Source organism: Parambassis ranga, unplaced genomic scaffold (assembly GCF_900634625.1).
Source record: "Parambassis ranga unplaced genomic scaffold, fParRan2.1 scaffold_91_arrow_ctg1, whole genome shotgun sequence".
Lineage (NCBI taxonomy): Eukaryota > Metazoa > Chordata > Actinopteri > Ambassidae > Parambassis > Parambassis ranga.
In genome coordinates, this window is record NW_021144820.1 from 1 (window position 1) to 20,380 (window position 20,380).

Here is a 20,380-nt window from a genome sequence, read left to right on the forward strand (position 1 = left end):
ATTCCCTATGGTGTCCTGAGTGGACACAGTGAATTTCAGCTCAATTGTATGAAGTATGTGAGGCGTGAAAAGTTTTGAAGCAGGGTCACAGATAGGCAAAAAAATGGCCACAAAAGTCAAAATGGCGGAGTTCCTGTTGGGTTTGGAGGGGGGGTCCGAGAGAGTTTTTTGTGCGTCTTGGGGTGATACACATCTGTGCTAATTTTCATGATCCTGTGTGAAACTGGCCAGCGGGGCTACGCGTTAGGGCAAAAAATACAGGGAGTTCCTTTGTAATGGCGAATGGTCAACTTTGAGGCCACGCCCCCACTACACTGTAAGACTTTTGTAAGAGTTTTGGAATGCGTCTATTCCCTATGGTGTCCTGAGTGGACACAGTGAGTTTTAGCTCAATTGCATGAAGTATGTGAGGCGTGAAAAGTTTTGAAGCAGGGTCAAAAATAGGCAAAAAATGGCCACAAAAGTCAAAATGGCGGACTTCCTGTTGGGTTTGGAGGCGGGGTCCAAGAGACTTTTTTGTGCGTCTTGGGGTGATACACATGTGTGCTAATTTTCATGAACCTGTGTCAAACTGGCCAGTGGGGCTACACATTAGGGCAAAAAATACAGGGAGTTCCTTTGTAATGGCGAATGGTCAACTTTGAGGCCACGCCCCCACCACACCGTAAGACTTTTGTAAGAGTTTTGGAATGCGTCTATTCCCTGTGGTGTCCTGAGTGGACACAGTGAATTTCAGCTCAATTGCATGAAGTATGTGAGGCGTGAAAAGTTTTGAAGCAGGGTCAAAAATAGGCAAAAAATGGCCACAAAAGTCAAAATGGCGGACTTCCTGTTGGGTTTGGAGGGGGGGTCCAAGAGACTTTTTTGTGCGTCTTGGGGTGATACACATGTGTGCCAATTTTCATGATCCTGTGTCAAACTGGCCAGAGGGGCTACGCGTTAGGGCAAAAAATACAGGGAGTTCTTTTGTAATGGCGAATGGTCAACTTTGAGGCCACGCCCCCACCACACCGTAAGACTTTTGTAAGAGTTTTGGAATGCGTCTATTCCCTATGGTGTCCTGAGTGGACACAGTGATTTTCAGCTTGATTGGATGAAGTATGCGAGGCATGAAAAGTTTTGTAGGAGGGTCACAAATCGCCAAAAATTAACAGAAATTTCAAAATTGCGGACTTCCTGTTGGGTTTGGAGGGGGGGTCCAAGAGACTTTTTTGTGCATCTTGGGGTGATACACATGTGTGCCAATTTTCATGACCCTACTCAAAACAGGCCAGGGGGGCAGGCAGAAAAACCTATGAAAACACCACATTTTGTGTAGCCAGTAGGAGGCGCTCTGTCAAAGCCTCAATATTGTTGTACAGATGTGTTTAGGGTCAGACTCTGATCATACATGTGACATTTCGTACAGATCGGACAGAAAACGAAGAAGTTATAGAGACTTTCTGTGTCCTCAGAAATGGTCAAACTTTGAGGCCACGCCCCGGCCACACCGTCAGACTTTTGTAAGAGTTTTGGAATGCGTCTATTCCCTATGGTGTCCTGAGTGGACACGGCGAATTTCAGCTCAATCCGTTGAAGTATGCGAGGCGTGAAAAGTTTGGCAGCAGGGTCACACATCGCCAAAAATGGCCACAAACCTTCAAATGGGGACTTCCTGTTGGGTTTGGAGGGGGGGTCCAAGAGACTTTTTTGTGCGTCTTGAGGTGATACATATGTGTGCCAATTTTCATAATCCTGTGTCAAACCGGCCAGAGGGGCTACGCGTTGGGGGCGCTATAGAGCCATTTTTATATGTGCATTTCAAAAGTCAGCAAATTTCAAAATTTTTCGGGCGAATGAATTTTTCTACCAAGTTTGGTGAGTTTTTGGGCATGTTAAGGCCTCCAAAAATGCGATCTCGGAGGGGGAAAAAAAAAAAAAAAAAAGCACCTTGCGATCCGCAGGGTCATCGCAGTCTTCTCTCCTATGCTCTCGTCTCCTATACTGTCCTGTCCTATGCTCTACTCCTCTCATTTCCACAGATATACAACAAACACATGTTTACAACCAAACTTTCCTGCTACCAGTAGGTGGCGCTATGACCGAATCATCCTATTAGCATATATATCTGTTCAGACCCGGGTCCATAGCAGTACTGTAAGATTTTGTCCACATTGCATAAAGTATATGGGTAGTACTGCATAAAACACAGTGAGTTCCTTTGTAATGGCGAATGGTCAACTTTGAGGCCACTCCCCCGCCAGACAGTAATACTTTTGAAAGAGTTTTGGAATGCGTCTATTCCCTATGGTGTCCTGAGTGGACACAGTGAATTTCAGCTCAATTGCAAGAAGTATGTGAGCCGTGAAAAGTTTTGAAGCAGGGTCACAAATAGGCACAAAATGGCCACAAAAGTCAAAATGGCGGACTTCCTGTTGGGTTTGGAGGGGGGGTCCAAGAGACTTTTTTGTGCGTCTTGGGGTGATACACATGTGTGCTAATTCTCATGATCCTGTGTCAAACTGGCCAGCGGGGCTACGCATTAGGGCGATAAATACAGTGAGTTCCTTTGTAATGGCGAACGGTCAACTTTGAGGCCACTCCCCTGCCACACGGTAATACTTTTGAAAGAGTTTTGGAATGCGTCTATTCCCTGTGGTGTCCTGAGTGGACACAGTGAATTTCAGCTCAATTGGATGAAGTATGTGAGGCGTGAAAAGTTTTGAAGAAGGGTCACAAATAGGCAAAAAATGGCCACAAAAGTCAAAATGGTGGACTTCCTGTTGGGTTTGGAGGGGGGGTCCAAGAGACTTTTTTGTGCGTCTTGGGGTGATACACATGTGTGCTAATTCTCATGATCCTGTGTCAAACTGGCCAGCGGGGCTACGCATTAGGGCAATAAATACAGTGACTTCCTTTGTAATGGCGAATGGTCAACTTTGAGGCCACGCCCCCGCCACACCGTCAGACTTTTGTAAGAGTTTTGGAATGCGTCTATTCCCTATGGTGTCCTGAGTGGACACAGTGAGTTTTAGCTCATTTGGATGAAGTATGCGAGGCGTGAAAAGTTTTGTAGCAGGGTCACAAATCGCCACAAATTAACAGACATTTCAAAATGGCGGACTTCCTGTTGGGTTTGGAGGGGGGGTCCAAGAGACTTTTTTGTGCGTCTTGGGGTGATAAACATGTGTGCCAATTTTCGTGACCCTACTCAAAACAGGCCACAGGGGCAGGCAGAAAAACCTATGAAAACACAACATTTTGTGTAGCCAGTAGGTGGCGCTCTGTCAAAGCCTCAATATTGTTGTATAGATGTGTTTAGGGTCAGACTCTGATCATACATGTGACATTTCGTACAGATCGGACAGAAAACGAAGAAGTTATAGAGACTTTCTGTGTCCTCAGAAATGGTCAAACTTTGAGGCCACGCCCCGGCCACACCGTCAGACTTTTGTAAGAGTTTTGGAATGCGTCTATTCCCTATGGTGTCCTGAGTGGACACGGCGAATTTCAGCTCAATCCGATGACGCATGCGAGGCGTGAAAAGTTTGGCAGCAGGGTCACACATCGCCAAAAATGGCCACAAACCTTCAAATGGCGGACTTCCTGTTGGGTTTGGAGGGGGGGTCCAAGAGACTTTTTTGTGCGTCTTGAGGTGATACATATGTGTGCCAATTTTCATAATCGTGTGTCAAACCGGCCAGAGGGGCTACGCGTTGGGGGCGCTATAGAGCCATTTTTATATGTGCATTTTAAAAGTCAGCAAATTTCAAAATTTTTCGGGCGAATGAATTTTTCTACCAAGTTTGGTGAGTTTTTGGGCATGTTAAGGCCCCCAAAAATGCGATCTTAGGGGGGGAAGGAAAAAAAAAAATGAAAAATTAAAGCTGCAAGCAGCATTGCGGGCCCTCGCGCACCTGGCGATCCGCGGGGTCATCGCAGTCTTCTCTCCTATGCTCTCGTCTCCTGTACTCTCCTGTCCTATGCTCTCCTCCTCTCATTTCCACAGATATACAACAAACACATGTTTACAACCAAACTGTCCTGCTACCAGTAGGTGGCGCTATGACCGTATCATCCTATTAGCATATATATCTGTTCAGACTCAGGTCCATAGCAGTACTGTAAGTTTTTGTCCACATTGCATAAAGTATATGGGTAGTACTGCATAAAACACAGCGAGTTCCTTTGTAATGGCGAACGGTCAACTTTGAGGCCACTCCCCTGCCACACGGTAATACTTTTGAAAGAGTTTTGGAATGCATCTATTCCCTATGGTGTCCTGAGTAGACACAGTGAATTTCAGCTCAATTGCATGAAGTATGTGAGGCGTGAAAAGTTTTGAAGCAGGGTCAAAAATAGGCAAAAAATTGCCACAAAAGTCAAAATGGCGGACTTCCTCTTGGGTTTGGAGGCGGGGTCCAAGAGACTTTTTTGTGCGTCTTGGGGTGATACACATGTGTGCTAATTTTCATGAACCTGTGTCAAACTGGCCAGCGGGGCTACGCATTAGGGCAATAAATACAGTGAGTTCCTTTGTAATGGCGAATGGTCAAGTTTGAGGCCACGCCCCCGCCACACCGTCAGACTTTTGTAAGAGTTTTTGAATGCGTCTATTCCCTATGGTGTCCTGAGTGGACACAGTGAGTTTTAGCTCATTTGGAGGAAGTATGCGAGGCGTGAAAAGTTTTGTAGGAGGGTCACAAATCGCCAAAAATTAACAGAAATTTCAAAATTGCGGACTTCCTGTTGGGTTTGGAGGGGGGGTCCAAGAGACTTTTTTGTGCATCTTGGGGTGATACACATGTGTACCAATTTTCATGACCCTACTCAAAACAGGCCAGGGGGGCAGGCAGAAAAACCTATGAAAACACAACATTTTGTGTAGCCAGTAGGTGGCGCTCTGTCAAAGCCTCAATATTGTTGTATAGATGTGTTTAGGGTCAGACTCTGATCATACATGTGACATTTCGTACAGATCGGACAGAAAACGAAGAAGTTATAGAGACTTTCTGTGTCCTCAGAAATGGTCAAACTTTGAGGCCACGCCCCGGCCACACCGTAAGACTTTTGTAAGAGTTTTGGAATGCGTCTATTCCCTATGGTGTCCTGAGTGGACACGGCGAATTTCAGCTCAATCCGTTGAAGTATGCGAGGCGTGAAAAGTTTGGCAGCAGGGTCACACATCGCCAAAAATGGCCACAAACCTTCAAATGGCGGACTTCCTGTTGGGTTTGGAGGGGGGGTCCAAGAGACTTTTTTGTGCGTCTTGAGGTGATACATATGTGTGCCAATTTTCATAATCCTGTGTCAAACCGGCCAGAGGGGCTACGCGTTGGGGGCGCTATAGAGCCATTTTTATATGTGCATTTCAAAAGTCAGCAAATTTCAAAATTTTTCGGGCGAATGAATTTTTCTACCAAGTTTGGTGAGTTTTTGGGCATGTTAAGGCCTCCAAAAATGCGATCTCGGAGGGGGAAAAAAAAAAAAAAAAAAAAAAAAAAAAAAAAAAAAAAATAATAATCCTAAGGGTTTCAATAGGGCTCTTGCACCATTCGGTGCTCGGGCCCTAATAATAATCCTAAGGGTTTCAATAGGGCTCTTGCACCATTCGGTGCTCGGGCCCTAATAATCCTAAGGGTTTCAATAGGGCTCTTGCACCATTCGGTGCTCGGGCCCTAAATAATAATCCTAAGGGTTTCAATAGGGCTCTTGCACCATTCGGTGCTCGGGCCCTAATAATAATCCTAAGGGTTTCAATAGGGCTCTTGCACCATTCGGTGCTCGGGCCCTAATAAGCAGAGAGCCAGACAAAATGGTGAACTAGAACAGAGCAACTGCTGAAATTGTCCTGAGCTCATGCGTCTTACTGTACAACAACGAGAGTGGAAAGACACACAACTGTCCTCACCGGGATTATGGCTGTAAATTGTGTGCATAGACAGAAGTTTTATGTGTCCAGGTCAGGACAGACATTCAGCTTGTAGCTGATTGACTAACTTACTACAATGAGACATTGTTTGTGTGTTTGCTGCAGTTTGAGTTGATCCCACAAATCCAAAGTGTTACTGTTCATTTGACCTGTGTGCCTGTAAGTCTCCTGGACAGCTAAACAGGACAATGTGGAAATAAACAGCACTACATGCATTCCAATCATTTACAAGGACTGAGAGCTGTGAGTCACAACAAAGCTGCTGCTGCTCTCCATACATTCATCTACACAGGCTTCAAGGAGACACTGAAACATGGCATCTTCTGACAGCTTTAGGAGCACCTGGACCACAACATTATATTAGACTGTGATGGAGATGCTATCCATCTGTGATATTAGCACAACAGTGATTCTTTTCCATTAGTCTAACACAATATTTAGCAGCATAAAGACTGTTTGAGGCCTCACAAAGTGAGGAAGGTCTAAAAGTATGAACTAACCTTCAGCATGATACCTTGATGCTTCACATCAGTCTTTCTGCTTCTCTTGTGCTGTCTGACATCTACTGAAGTCTCACTTTCTGTTTGAGGAACATACTCTTCCTCACTGATCTCACAAAGTGACGAAGACTCTTCTGATGTGTTTTCAGCCTAACATGAATGAAAGGTTGATTTTTATTGTTCATGTCTTGGATGTTTAATAGTTGTCAGATCATGGTTTGGAAGAGGCTCCACAAAGAAGAACATTTCAGTGCCTGTCTAAGTGAACCATCACAGTGGACTTGTGTTGTAATCAGCATGTCATTCACTGCCATGCAGCCAGCTGTGTAGTAATACTGCTGATAGAAGTGTCAGTGAGAGCAGCAATTACTTCAAATTAAATTAATTAAAATTAGTGAGAGCAGGGAATTCTGCCTATCATTCTGGAATACTGATGTCTATACTGGAATGCTGCCACTTATTCTAGATTTCTGACTTTCTTGACTTTGACTTAACTGTCTGTGATAGCTGTCTGTCAAACGGAGACTCTGGGCGGCGCAGATTTACCTTCGAATGAAATGGAAACAAGTAAAGGAGCACCAACACCAAACTGGACAGGACAACCTGGACAAGACCATGCACTCATGGACAGAACCAACCTGGGTCATCAGACTCTTCATTGTTACCTTTTCCTAGTTGTTGTGGCCGAGTGGTTAAGGCGATGGACTTGAAATCCGTTGGGGTTTCCCCGCGCAGGTTCGAATCCTGCCAACAACGGTTCTTTTCATCTCCAAGATCACTTTATGCCCCTCCATGTCTGAGGACCAAACCCTGGCACAGTCCATCTGACACAAAAACTGTCATTTTAAAATTGCTGGGCCGAGAGCAACTGGTGTGCAATGAGGAGGCAAAGGATAAAACGTCCCAGCACATTTCAAACCCAGTTTCACCCTGAGGCAGAGACTGCTTCACCTTAAGGACAAAACACCTGGGAAAGGCAGATCTCAAGGTACTACAATAGGCAGAATGATTCATCACGTGGTGACCAGATGAAAAATCTCATCTCTGGCTCAAGACTTGTTGAGATAGCATAGACAGACACACTCTCAGTCTGTCCACATCAGTGTCAGTGAAGATTTCAGATTGTTTATTAAGTGTTCATCCTTGAGCTTTTCCAAACTTGTTGTGGACAGCAAGCTGTTCATGTCAGGATGGCCGAGCGGTCCAAGGCGCTGCGTTCAGGTCGCAGTCTCCACTGTTTTATCTTATCTTATCTTCTCTTATCACTCTCTGACACAGTGCTCGAGTAGGATATCTAGTGGTGAATAAAATGAATTGCGGTGTGTGTTATTGGTTCATGGATTGTTTGGGATTTGGATCTCCATGCACATGCACACTAGTGTAGTCTCGTTCGACCACACATGGTTGAATGGTTTCAAGCTGACACAATAAAATACATTACACTTTCAGTTTCACTGCACGAAGTTGTTATACAAAGTGACATTTGAGGTCAGGGTGTCCGCGGGGTCTTAAACAGTATTAAAAGTTGATGAATCAACTGTGGGAAAATGAAGGCCCTTAAAGTATTGAAAAGTCTTAATCTTAATTTGAAACGTGTGTGCAGAACTCATACGGCCCTCTCACTGCAGCCTCACACAAACAGACAGACAGACAGGGTTTAAAGACGTTTCGCTGCTGAACAGCAGAACCCACAGTTCAGGTGAACATGCAGCGGAGGAGCAGGATTTGTTGCTACTATGTGGGTTTTGCTAATTTGCTGTTGACCTGAATGAGTGACGATAACGAGCCGGCCATGTTCAGGGAGGGGGCGTGACGTGCTCGTAGCATCATAACAGACTGAACAGCAAGTCTGAGGACAGTGTTATCTGACCTGTGTGGTTCATCCATGAAGGCTGAGTCACTCTGACTGACAGCAGTCAGCTGGTTTAAGGAGTTATAGAACATGGTTACATGACGAACGCCCATTTAAAAAGTATTGTTATTATCCTGCTATAGTGGAGCATTGTCTGTCAGGATGATGTCTGCATACAGCTAAAACTGTAACAGACAGAATGAAGAGTCTGTCAGCTGGAGCTCAGCTTTAGAAAGAGAGGAGACACTGAGGCAGAGGAAGAGAGGTGAGGAAGATGAGAGAAGAGATACTGTAGCTGCATTAGAAACATGTTGAAGAAAACAAAATATATATCTCAATCACAACTATTAAATAAATAATAGTGTATATAATTTTAATCATTTTTAATTCACATTGGCACATTGGTAAAAAGAAAAAGAGATAAGACCATGTTTCACCTCTTCTTCCTCTCATTAGTGCAGTAGGCAGCGAGTCAGTCTCATAAGCTGAAGATTGTGACTTCAACCCTCACAAGGGGACTTGTTTTAGAGCCAGAATACAGATTACAAAGAGCACACTGTATGTTTACATGTCATCCAGGTCATGTTCATAGAGAGCATCTGGACTTTTTTTTCTTTTTTCTTTTTCAAGTTTTTCTTGAAGACGTTTCTCTGCTCCTCCAAGCAGCTTCATCAGTTCTAACTGTTTGGTGGGAAAAATGGTTTATATGTGGTGGAGGTGGGTCTGGGTGAAAGTCACTCTTCCAAGCATGTCCATGCTTGCGTAAGTGTTCATACTAAAGTCACACTGTTTCTCAGCATAAACCACAGAATGGCCCATACACGCTCTAACCAACTCAGCTAACCGGCCCTGGAAAAGTTTAACACACCTGTCATTTCGTCGGAAAACAAGAAAATGATAACCCAGACTAACAGAATGTTGTTTTGTTCAGAAAGAAGTGCATTCAGACTGAAAAAGCAGCTGCAGGAGGAGAGCTGGCCCAGTTTGGTTCAGGAAGCAGTGCAGCTGTGTTCATTGATCAGCTGCAGCACGTTGGTTAGCTGAGAACAACTCAGTTTATTCAGGAGTTTACATCGAGACACCTGGACTGAAGGATTGTTTTTGAACACCACAGCAAGGACACTTTTTGAGGTTACAACTCTGACATGAAGGCATTATGTGATGTCATCAAACACACCCTACAATGTCATCATCCCGGAAACCTCCGTTGCTGCCCCCGGCTTTGTGACCATACGGGTGGACAGAGATGTGACTGGCAGCGGTAAGAAGAAGAGAGGAGGGATTGTGCTGTATGTGAGTGAACAGTGGTGCAAACCCGCACATGTCCGTGTCAAGGAGCGTCTCTGTAACCCGACTGGAAATCTGCAGTGAGCCCTGAATTTTTACATGTTCAAAATATCTGTTTGCTTCACATCTACTCATATTATTTACCATCGTTGGTGTTGAGTATGTGACAGAGCTCAGGAGGGGAGGGGAAAAGGGACAGACAATGACATTTATGTAGGCTAGAATAACAAAATCTATTGTGATTATAATATTAAATAAAACAGCTGCTTTAACATGAAGATAAGTTGTTCACTGGCTCCTCACACAGACACATGTCAGGAGTCAGGCGTGTGCAGCTTGTTTACAGTGAGGGCAGCTACTGAGAACATGTGTTCCATTCAACCAGCATCCTGATTAAAAAGAAAGAAAGAAACTCCAAGTACTTCATGTGAGCTGCGTATTCACAGCGAGCACAAATGGAAATGCTGATTAACACGCGGCAGTCTCCTACTTTGATCCATTCTGGGACTATATTCTGACGGAGCACTGCTATATGCGCACTGAGATCACGCCGCACCTGAAAACACACCGTCAACATACCAGCATGGCTATAGGCTGCTGAGACCTGTCCAACAGACAGCGCGTCGCTTGGCACAGTTTTCAATGCGCGCTCTCATTCCTCCGGTGCAGTACGCTCACATGTGTGTGCGCGCCTGTGTGTGTGTGTGTGTGTGTGTGTGTGTGTGTGTGTGTGTGTCGGGGGGCGGAACTCCTCTGCAGCGGAGAAATGCGCGAGCATGCAGAGACAGAAACGACACGCCGAGCAGAACGGAGGCTGCCACTCCTAAAAAGAATTCTAACTAAATATCAGAGAAATACTGACGGGCAATTAATAATAAAAATAAAACGCACAGGACAAGCCTCAGTGAATAAGTGCGTGTGAGAAATATGTGCGGGCCGCACTAACACTAAACTTTGATGTCAAGTGGGGGGCCACAAAATATCGGTTCACGGGCCGCAAATGGCCCGCGGGCCGCTACTTTGAGACCCCTGGCGTAAGGGAACCACACAGCCTCTGCTCTCTTGTTTCTGTGGTCCTGTAATACCTTTCATTCTGCTCTGTAGCCACTTAAGGTTTATATCCATTTTGATGTTGTTGTTGTCACATACACACTGTCACAAATGTGTAATTGAACGCTGGCTATCATACACAGGAAGAGGGATGCGATAGACGTGTATCCAGTGATTAGCCTGGCTGCCTCTCTAAACCCCTCTGGAAATGGTAAAAGCATTTTTGTAACTTCTATACAGATCCACAGTTTACTAAACATCGCAGATTGACACTAAGAGGCAAGAGATGGTGTAAACTAGCACACAGAAAGATGTTTTATATAGGCTACTATGAATGAGCTGAGACACTCCATAAATCATGTGTACAGGTGTACCTGAAGGGGCAGATGGAAGCTACAGACAGCAGGTCATCAGCTCTAACAGAAGAGACGACTCAACAAAAAGGCACGAGACGTCGTACAATATGTGGTCTGTCAGGGAACAAACTTCTTTGTTTGCACAGACTCAATATACCCGCCCTCATTTGTGTCAGATTTTCATTGTATACATTACATAACAGTAGAATAAAGCTTGCCCATCTGATTCCTAAGACCTTCTATCAGCAGCAAATGTGTAACTTGGTTGTTGGTGCATTTCTTGACTGTCAGTATACATGATTCCTTGTGGTTGCTCACCTGTGGGAAGCTTCCAAGGAATTATAGTGGTTTATTGGTTCACCCTGACAAAGAATGAGGAGGGATATAGGGGAAGATTATAGAGTTTGAGAGATGATCATGAAACAATGTAGAATATTAATGTTGGTATGGAGGAAACTTGGAGTGTGTTGATGCCCTCTTTTTGTTCTGCAGTGGCAGAGTGAATGGTCGTCAGTACAGAGCCGACCTGGAGCTTTACCAGAATATTGTTGCTGAACAGTGCTGCTGGGAAATGAAGTCCAACCAACCCGTTCTCAAACTAGTCAAACAGCAGCAGGGACACTGGGAAAGACTTGTCAGGACTAAGGTACTCGACTTGTGTTCAGTCTACAGCAGAAATATAGAATTTTTCCACATCGTCTTTTGATTGATTTAACAGGTGATTTATCTTTCTAGAATATTTTTGTGAAAATGTTACTTTTGAATTACTAGTCAGTTGGAAAAAATATTCTCCCTTGCTGTCAAAGTAAATAGTGGCCAATATAGAGTAAGTAATAAGAGTAATCAGAGTAAGTAATTCTCACGAAATACTAAGTGGTATCAAGAAGTATGAAAAAAAACATATAAAATAAATAACATAAAAAAACTATGAAACCTGTAGTAATATATAAAGTATAGTTCACGTGAGGAGCAATATTATCATTATTATATCAAACGGTCATTCTGCCTGTTGGCGTTTTGTTGTAGGAGGAGCAGAGAGAAACAGAAGAAACCTGACAATTGATAACGGAGGAGATGAGGCTGGAGAGAGAGGGAGAGAGAGAGAGGAGAGAGAGAGGGAGAGAGAGAGGGGGGGGGGAGAGGGAGGAGGGAGAGAGAGAGAGGGGGGGGAGAGAGAGCGAGGGAGAGAGAGAGGGGGAGAGAGAGGGAGAGGAGAGAGAGAGAGAGAGAGAGGGGGAGAGAGAGAGGAGAGGGAGAGAGAGAGGAGAGAGCAAGAGGGAGAGAGAGAGAGGGAGAGAGAGAAGAGAGAGCAAGAGGGAGAGAGAGAGAGGGAGAGGGAGAGAGAGAGCGAGAGGAAGGAAGAGAGAGGGAGAGAGAGGGAGGGAGAGAGAGAGGAGAGAGCAAGAGGGAGAGAGAGAGAGAGAGCGGGAGAGAGAGAAAGGGAGAGAGAGAGAGCGAGAGGGAGAGAGGGGGGGAGAGAGAGAGAGGGAGAGAGAGAGCGAGAGGAAGGGAGAGGAGAGAGGGAGAGAGAGGGAGAGATAGAGAGGGAGAGAGAGGGGGGGGGGGGAGAGAGAGACAAGTTATGTTACAAGTTGGGAGGCTCAGGCATTGTTTTATATCTGTCATGTCAAAGTTGATCCAAAATATTGAGTTGGAGTTATTAGTGTTTGTATTGCAGCAGTTTTAAATGGTGTTTTCCACTTAGGTCCATTAACTCCTATTATAATACTACATTTTAATATCAGAGCCATAACAACATGGAATCATGCATTTCTTAATGTGAGGGTTTCATTTGTGAGGACATGTCAAAGTTCATGATCATAAATTCAGCTTCACATTCTTCATTTCACTGCTTCTAAGACAAAAACATGTTCTGACCTGAAATCACAGTCAGTGATTCAAATGAAAGTGAAACATCATCAACATTTAAAGCACAAAGTTGAAGCTGCTGTCACTTCCACACACTCTGCTTCTACACACAGCACAGACTCACTGAGGAACCAGAACCCAACCAGAACCTGAACCCAGCATGTAGAGGCTGAGTGAATGTGGTGCTGAAGGTGTGGAGGTGGATCAGTGTGTCAGAGGAGACTCTGTAGAAGGACAGAGTGCCAGCAGGACAGTCCACATACACTGCTGCTCTGTCAGAGCCAGAGGAGGAGGAGATGGATGTTCCTCTGTTATTGTGACAGACATAGTAACCACGATCAGAGCAGATCAGACTCCAGGACTGATTGTTTCCTCCAAACCTGCAGTCAGCTCTGTATCCTTTCCTTCTGATTCTTCTGTAACTCACTGATATATCAACATCTCCTCTCCTCTCGACCTCCCAGTAACAGCGACCAGTCAGAACATTTCTACACAGCAGCTGTTCCCAGTAGTCAAATCTGTCTGGATGATCAGGATATGGCTGCTCCTCTCTCACATGTGTCACCTTCCTGTTGTTGTCAGACAGTTTGAGCTTTGTGTTCACTGAGTTTGTGTCGACTTCAAGTTGACAGAAATCTGATGGAGAGAAAAAGACACAGCTGCAGTTTATCATCTGACACATCTGATGGCTTCATTCTGTCTTTACTGACTGATGTGTTGTTCATTCATACAAAGTTTATCATCAGACTTTTTGTCACTAATGTTTGAATGAACAAACACACAACTATCAGCTTTGTGTTCAAACACAAACTGGATATTTGCAGCAATGTGAGTAAAGACAGACGACACATTTAGAACATGAGAAGAACAGCAGCATCAACTGTATCATTGGATAAAGAGCATCATCCAAAAGCTCCTTCATCAGAGTCTGGAGGAGGATCTGGACTGAAAGACCAGACTCAGACCTCCTGATCTATCCTGATATTGTTCCACTGTTACTGTTGTAAATACTTATTCCGCTTCTGTATTATTCTCCTTCTTCTGGACACATTTTCAGCAGAACTAGTCCCACAGCTTTAATGTGAGCGACCTGAAACTTTTACAGGACGTCCGGCTGTACCGGGACACCTGTGCTATGACTTTTCTTTCCGTTCCGACGTACGGTTTTCACGTAAATCGCAAAAAACCAGTGGGCGAACGACATAGACGGTGAATGGGGAGAGAGAGAGAAAAAGGCAAAAGTCACAAAACCAGGAAGCCGAAAACTGAGGGAGCTGTTTCCATGGTAACCGTAACAGCAGCATCAACTGTATCATTGGATAAAGAGCATCATCCAAAAGCTCCATACAGGAACATACACAACTACACTCACAGACACACACACACACACACACACACACACACACACACACACACACACACACACAGACACACACACACACACACACACACTCACAGACACACACACACACACACACACACTGATTTTCAAAATAAAAGCCTCCAAATCATTACACACCTTACTAGGCCTGGTAAACTACACACAAGCCACCCAGAAATATGCAGACACACACTATACACACCTGCCAACACACAGACACACAAACATGGATTTTCAAAATAAAAGACCCTGCACAATGACAGGATATTCTGACGTGTAGATTTTCAAAATAAAACACTTAAACATGTTTTAACATGCATTAGGGAGTGTCCCCACCCCCCCCCCCCCCACACTTACACACACACACTTACACAGACACACACTGATTTTCAAAATAAAAGCCTCTAATTCATTACACAGCTAACTAGCGCTAGCCACCCCTACAAATTATACATCAAATCGACCGGCTCGGTCAGGACTACTACCCTCTGAGGTTTGGTAGCGATCGGATAAACGGTGTTTGAAAAAATCCAGAAAAACTGCGATCGACCCTCCCCACAGGCATCAAATCACTGTCAAACTTTGAAGGCATGGCGTTTGGGCATGCTTTCACACAGAACCTTCATTCAAAGTGTAAAATGTAGATAAACATTAGACCTCTGACATATTGAGTCCCCATGTCTGTGCCACTTTTTGTTTTGACAGGCAAGCCACTTAAGATGACCTAACCCCCCTCATAGGAAATAATGGGAAACTGGTGAGATCCCTGACAAAACCCAGCTAACTTTGGAAGCCTATCAGTCTGGCATTCCTCTACACAGAATATTCATTTCAACTGCAAACTGCTCATAAGGAGTTGGACTTTATCATACTGAGTCCTCATGTTCATGTCTTTTACCAAACTTCATAAAATAGCAGCCAAAGTCACATCCACATCTTTAGGATTCCTCCATTCAGAATGAATGGAGAAGCTTGGGGCCTATTAAACCTTATATAAAACCATCAGAAACACTGTAAAAGCATGAAATGTCATCAGTGGCATCTTTCACATCTGCCGGTGATCAGGAATGAGGTTTGGTGGTATATAATGGGGCGGACCGGCAGCAGAGTGTGGGTGAGCGCGCATTGGCCCACTCAAAATTTCTTGTGAAATTTTCTAGGTTATATATACAATAGTTATTTCTATTTTCTTTCCTGTTTGGTTCTTCTGTCCTTATGTTCCTTTCTTTGGTTGGGATTGTTGGTGCATTATCATTGAGGGTTCTTCCTGTAGAACAGACCAAAAGTCCAGTTCATATGTTCACTGGGCCGAAGCCTCTGTCATGAAATCAATAATGTCATAATATGCCACCAGTACTGTTGTCCACAGGATGAAATCACACCTTTAAAAATGATTATTATTTATATATATTTAACATTTCACCACAAGATGGCAGCAAACATGGTCAAACTCTCACCACCCTGTTTGCCAGTGATCTGTGTTTTTTTATTGCCCATTTCTAAAATGGCAAGTGTGAGTAAGAAAAGGAAGGTTGACAGCGAAGGCCGAAGTTTCAGGACAAGTGGAAATGGAAGAAGAATGTGAGGGCAAGACATCTTGCACATTGAAACCTGTCTGGAGCCAGACCTGCCCCCTTTACTGCAGCTGAGAGCCCAGTCTCTTCCTTCTCATCAGAGGTCCCTCGTTAATCGCGGGGTTACGTTCCAAAAATAACCCGCAAAAGGTGAAATCCGTGAAGTGATGGGCTTTATGTTTTACAGTTATTCTAGATGCTTTAAGGCTGTGAACCCTCACTACACACTTTATACTCCTTTCTCTCCTGTTCAAACACTGTCAGAGTTCAAACCTTCATAAAAATAAGTCCAGTGTTACAGAATGAAACCAAAGCACAAAGCAAAATAAAAGGAAATATAATAACTGAAGATTAAACAATGGTTTGTGAAATGGAAGTTGTGGCGGCTGCACTAAAATTAATGATAAGTTAATGTGGTCTGTTCAGAGCTGTCAGTAAAAGCTTGTTTAACTGGTTTCGGCTGTCCCGCCTAACAAATGAAGAGATTGCTTCCAAAACGCTATAAATCCAGAAAAAAAGTGTTTTCTTTCCAAAAAGGGTTTATATGAAACTTCTAGTTTTCATAATAATGCTGCTCACAGCTCAGTGTCTCAGTGTCTTCACTCTTCAGTCCATCAGTCCAGTCTGACCCTTTGGATGAGATTCTTTGTGTCTGAGTCCTGCCTGCTTTTGGACTGTGGAGCTGTTTCTTCCTGTGTTTGGACCTTTTCAACCCTTTGTGGTCTCTTATTGGATTTTGTCTTTTGTCTGCTTTGGTTGTCTCTGTTATGTCCCAGGCTGAGGGGAAACCCACACACAGCATGTCTGCACCTCCACACTCGTCCCCACTCTCAGATCGGCAGCTACACAGGCTGGTTTCAGTGTTAGGCTGCAGTTCATGAACTCAGAGCTGAGCAGTGCCCAAACAAACACAGAGACACTACAACACACTAAAGCTCCCTAACAAGAGAAAAAAGGAAAACCAATGACAAAGCTGGAACCTAAAACTCCTGCTGGGGAGTAATAAACTCCAGTAAACACCAAAGAAATCCAACCGCCGAGGCTGCGCTACAACAGCTCTGATGGACTGATAGAACACTGACTCATGCACAATAACATGAGGAAAGACTGAGTCAAACTTACACTTCCTCAGCCCAGGTTTTAACCACTGCTCTCCACCATGCTCCACCCTGCAGGAAGAAACACAGTCAGAATGATTTTCTAACCAACATGAGTCCAAACTGCTGATCAACATGAAGCAGAGTTCCTCAGTTTGTCAGAGACACACAAACAGACTGAAACTCATCTGTGTCGACTCCAGAAGAGTCTCTCCTGATCTGCTCTGTGTTTATTCATGTCCTCCATTCTGTGAAATATTGCTCTCTGTCAGTGCTTTACTGTAAAATCCTCTTCATGCAGCAACAGTGTAGGTTTGATCTCAGCATTGTGCATTTATCCAAAGCAGCAAACAAGCCACACTGTCTCTGACTGTTTGTTCCTTTCACTCTATATGCAAACACAAGCCTGGTTCACATGTGTCATGGATGGAAGAGTTTCTGACACACTTCAAATAAATACATTCACTCATGTCTGTGTGTAGTTTTTACAGTGATAATATTGTAGTGTCTCCCTGCTCTCTGTCTCTGACTGAAGGAACTCCTCCTTCTACCATTGTGTTGTTGTCTCCTCTGAAGCTTCACATATGGATTGTTTCAGGAACATTTGTTTGTGGAAATAATTCAGTGGTTCTTACAGCTGAGGACATTAATAAGTAGGGCATCATTGTGCATTTGATCTGACTGAAAATCAGTCTGTATGTATTTTGATATGAAGAACGTGTATAAAGAAAAGTGAAGTTAACATGATGGACACTTAATGATGGAGGAAGATGAACATCAGGGATCAGTGATTATTTCTTCTCTGCAGTTTCAGTCCATCCATCAACAGCTGTGGATATATGAGCTAAACTGACAGACTGAGGAGGACTCATGCTCTGTGGTCTCTGTGTACCTGAGAGTCTTCAGACTACAATCTGGACTGTTGAGTAAAGCAGACAGCAGCTCCACTCCTGAGTCTCCTGGATGATTGTAGCTCAGGTCCAGCTCTCTCAGATAGGAGGGGTTGGAGGTCAGAGCCGAGGCCAGAGAAGCACAGCCCTCCTGTGTGATCAGACAACCTGACAGACTGGAGGAACAAAACATGTCATGAACTCAAGAAGAAAGAAGGAAAATCCAACAGATCTTCAACATGAACATGAAGCAGAATTTAACTGATGATCAACAAGCTGGATCCTGACCTGAGAGTCTCCAGTCTGCAGTCTGGAGTCTCCAGTCCACGAGACAGCTGCTTCACCCCTGAATCCTGCAGGTCGTTATTATCCAGATCCAGCTCTCTCAGACTAGAGGACTGGGAGCTGAGAACTGAGGACAGAGCTTCACAGCTTCTCTCTGAGAGGTTACAGCTGCTCAGTCTGAGAAAAAAAAGATTGAACACAAAGTCAGTGTTTTATTGTTCATATAAAAATCAACCATGTTTGAAATGGTTCATAAATCCACCTACAGAACTTTGTTGGAGGCTTTGACCACTGGCAGCAGCCTCAGAAGAGCCTCCTCTGAAGCAGAGTATTTCTTCAGGTCAAACACCTCCAGATCTTCTTCTGATGACAGTAAGATGAAGACCAGAGCTGACCACTGAGCAGGAGACAGTTCATCTGTGGAGAGACGTCCTGATCTCAGGGTCTGTTGGATCTCCTCCACTAGAGAACGATCATTCAGTTCATTCAGACAGTGGAACAGATTGATGCTTCTCTCTGCAGACACATTCTCACTGATCTTCTCCTTGATGTACTGGACTGTTTCCTGATTGGTCTGTGAGCTACTTCCTGTCTGTGTCAGCAGGCCCCGTAGAAGAGTCTGATTGGTCTCCAGTGAAAGACCCAGGAGGAAGCGGAGGAACAAGTCCAGGTGTCCACTTGGACTCTGTAAGGACTTGTCCACAGCACTCTGGTGGAGGTGTTTTAGTTCAGCTTTGTGTCCAAAGACTTTAGACCACAGAGGTGTTCTTTTTTGTTTTTCCAGCAGGTTGACAGCAGAGCTGATGAAGGTCAGATGGACATGAAGAGCAGCCAGAAACTCCTGAACACTCAGATGGATGAAGCAGAACACCTTGTCCTGGTACAGGCCTCTCTCCTCTTTAAAGATCTGTGTGAACACTCCTGAGTACACTGAGGCTGCTCTGATATCGATGCCACACTCTGTCAGGTCTGACTCATAGAAGATCAGGTTTCCTTTCTGCAGCTGATCAAAAGCCAGTTTTCCCAGAGACTGGATCATCTTCCTGCTCTCTGGACTCCACTGTGGATCTGTCTGAGCTCCTCCATCATACTTGATCTTCTTCACTTTGGTCTGAACCACCAGGAAGTGGATGTACATCTCAGTCAGGGTCTTGGGCAGCTGTCCTCCCTCTCTGGTTTCCAACATGTCCTCCAGAACTGTAGCAGTGATCCAGCAGAAGACTGGGATGTGGCACATGATGTGGAGGCTTCGTGATGTCTTGATGTGGGAGATGATCCTGCTGGCCTGCTCCTCCTCTCTGAACCTCTTCCTGAAGTACTCCTCCTTCTGTGGGTCAGTGAACCCTCTGACCTCTGTCACCACGTCCACACAGTCAGGAGGGATCTGATTGGCTGCTGCAGGTCTTGTGGTGATCCAGAGGCGAGCAGAGGGAAGCAGCTTCCCCCTGATGAGGTTTGTCAGCAGCACATCCACTGAGGTGGACTCTGTGACATCAGCCAGGGTCTCATTGTTGTGGAAGTCCAGAGGAAGTCGACACTCATCCAGACCATCAAAGATGAAGACCACCTGGAGGCGCTGAAAGCTGCAGATTCCTGCTTCTTTGGTTTCAGTGAAGAAGTGATGAACAAGTTCCACCAAGCTGAACTTTCTCTCTCTCAGCACATTCAGCTCTCTGAAAGTGAATGGAAATGTGAACTGGATGTCCTGGTTGCCTTTGTCTTCAGCCCAGTCCAGAGTGAACTTCTGTGTTAGGACTGTTTTCCCGATGCCAGCCACTCCCTTTGTCATCACTGTTCTGATTGGTTCCTGTCTTCCAGGTGAGCCTTTAAAGATGCCTTCTGGTCTGATGCTTGTTTCTGGTCTGTGTGCTTTCCTGGATGCTGCTTCAATCTGTCTGACCTCATGTTCCTCATTGACCTCTGCAGTCCCTCCCTCTGTGATGTAGAGCTCTGTGTAGATCTGGTTCAGAAGGGTCGGCTCTCCTGCTTTAGCGATCCCCTCAAACACACACTGGAACTTCTTCCTCAGGTTAGACTTGAGTTTACGTCCACACTCTGCAGCAGGAGTTCCTGAACAAGCAATAAATGTCATTAATAAGTGAACGCTACAATAAATGTGTCAAATAAATATTTTCTGTCTCCATGAAATCTGTTCATCAGTTGTAGACAAACAGTTTGTGTTTTCAGTCAGAAGAATTCACAGATGTCTGCATCATATTAACAGCAGAGTGTGTAGATGTAAACTTCATTTCCTCTTTCCATCATGTTAAAGCTCTTCAAATCCTCTTACTGCTCTGCAGACGCTCAGCCAGCTCCTCCTGCTTCATC

At 44.6% G+C, this 20,380-nt stretch overlaps 1 non-coding gene across 1 annotated transcript; it reads left to right on the forward strand.

The window, feature by feature from the left end:
- The first annotated feature begins 7,085 nt into the window (after positions 1-7,085).
- On the forward strand, positions 7,086-7,167 carry trnas-uga (transfer RNA serine (anticodon UGA)). The gene has a single exon. It is a non-coding gene; the product is annotated as a tRNA-Ser (tRNA).
- Positions 7,168-20,380: the final 13,213 nt, after the last annotated feature.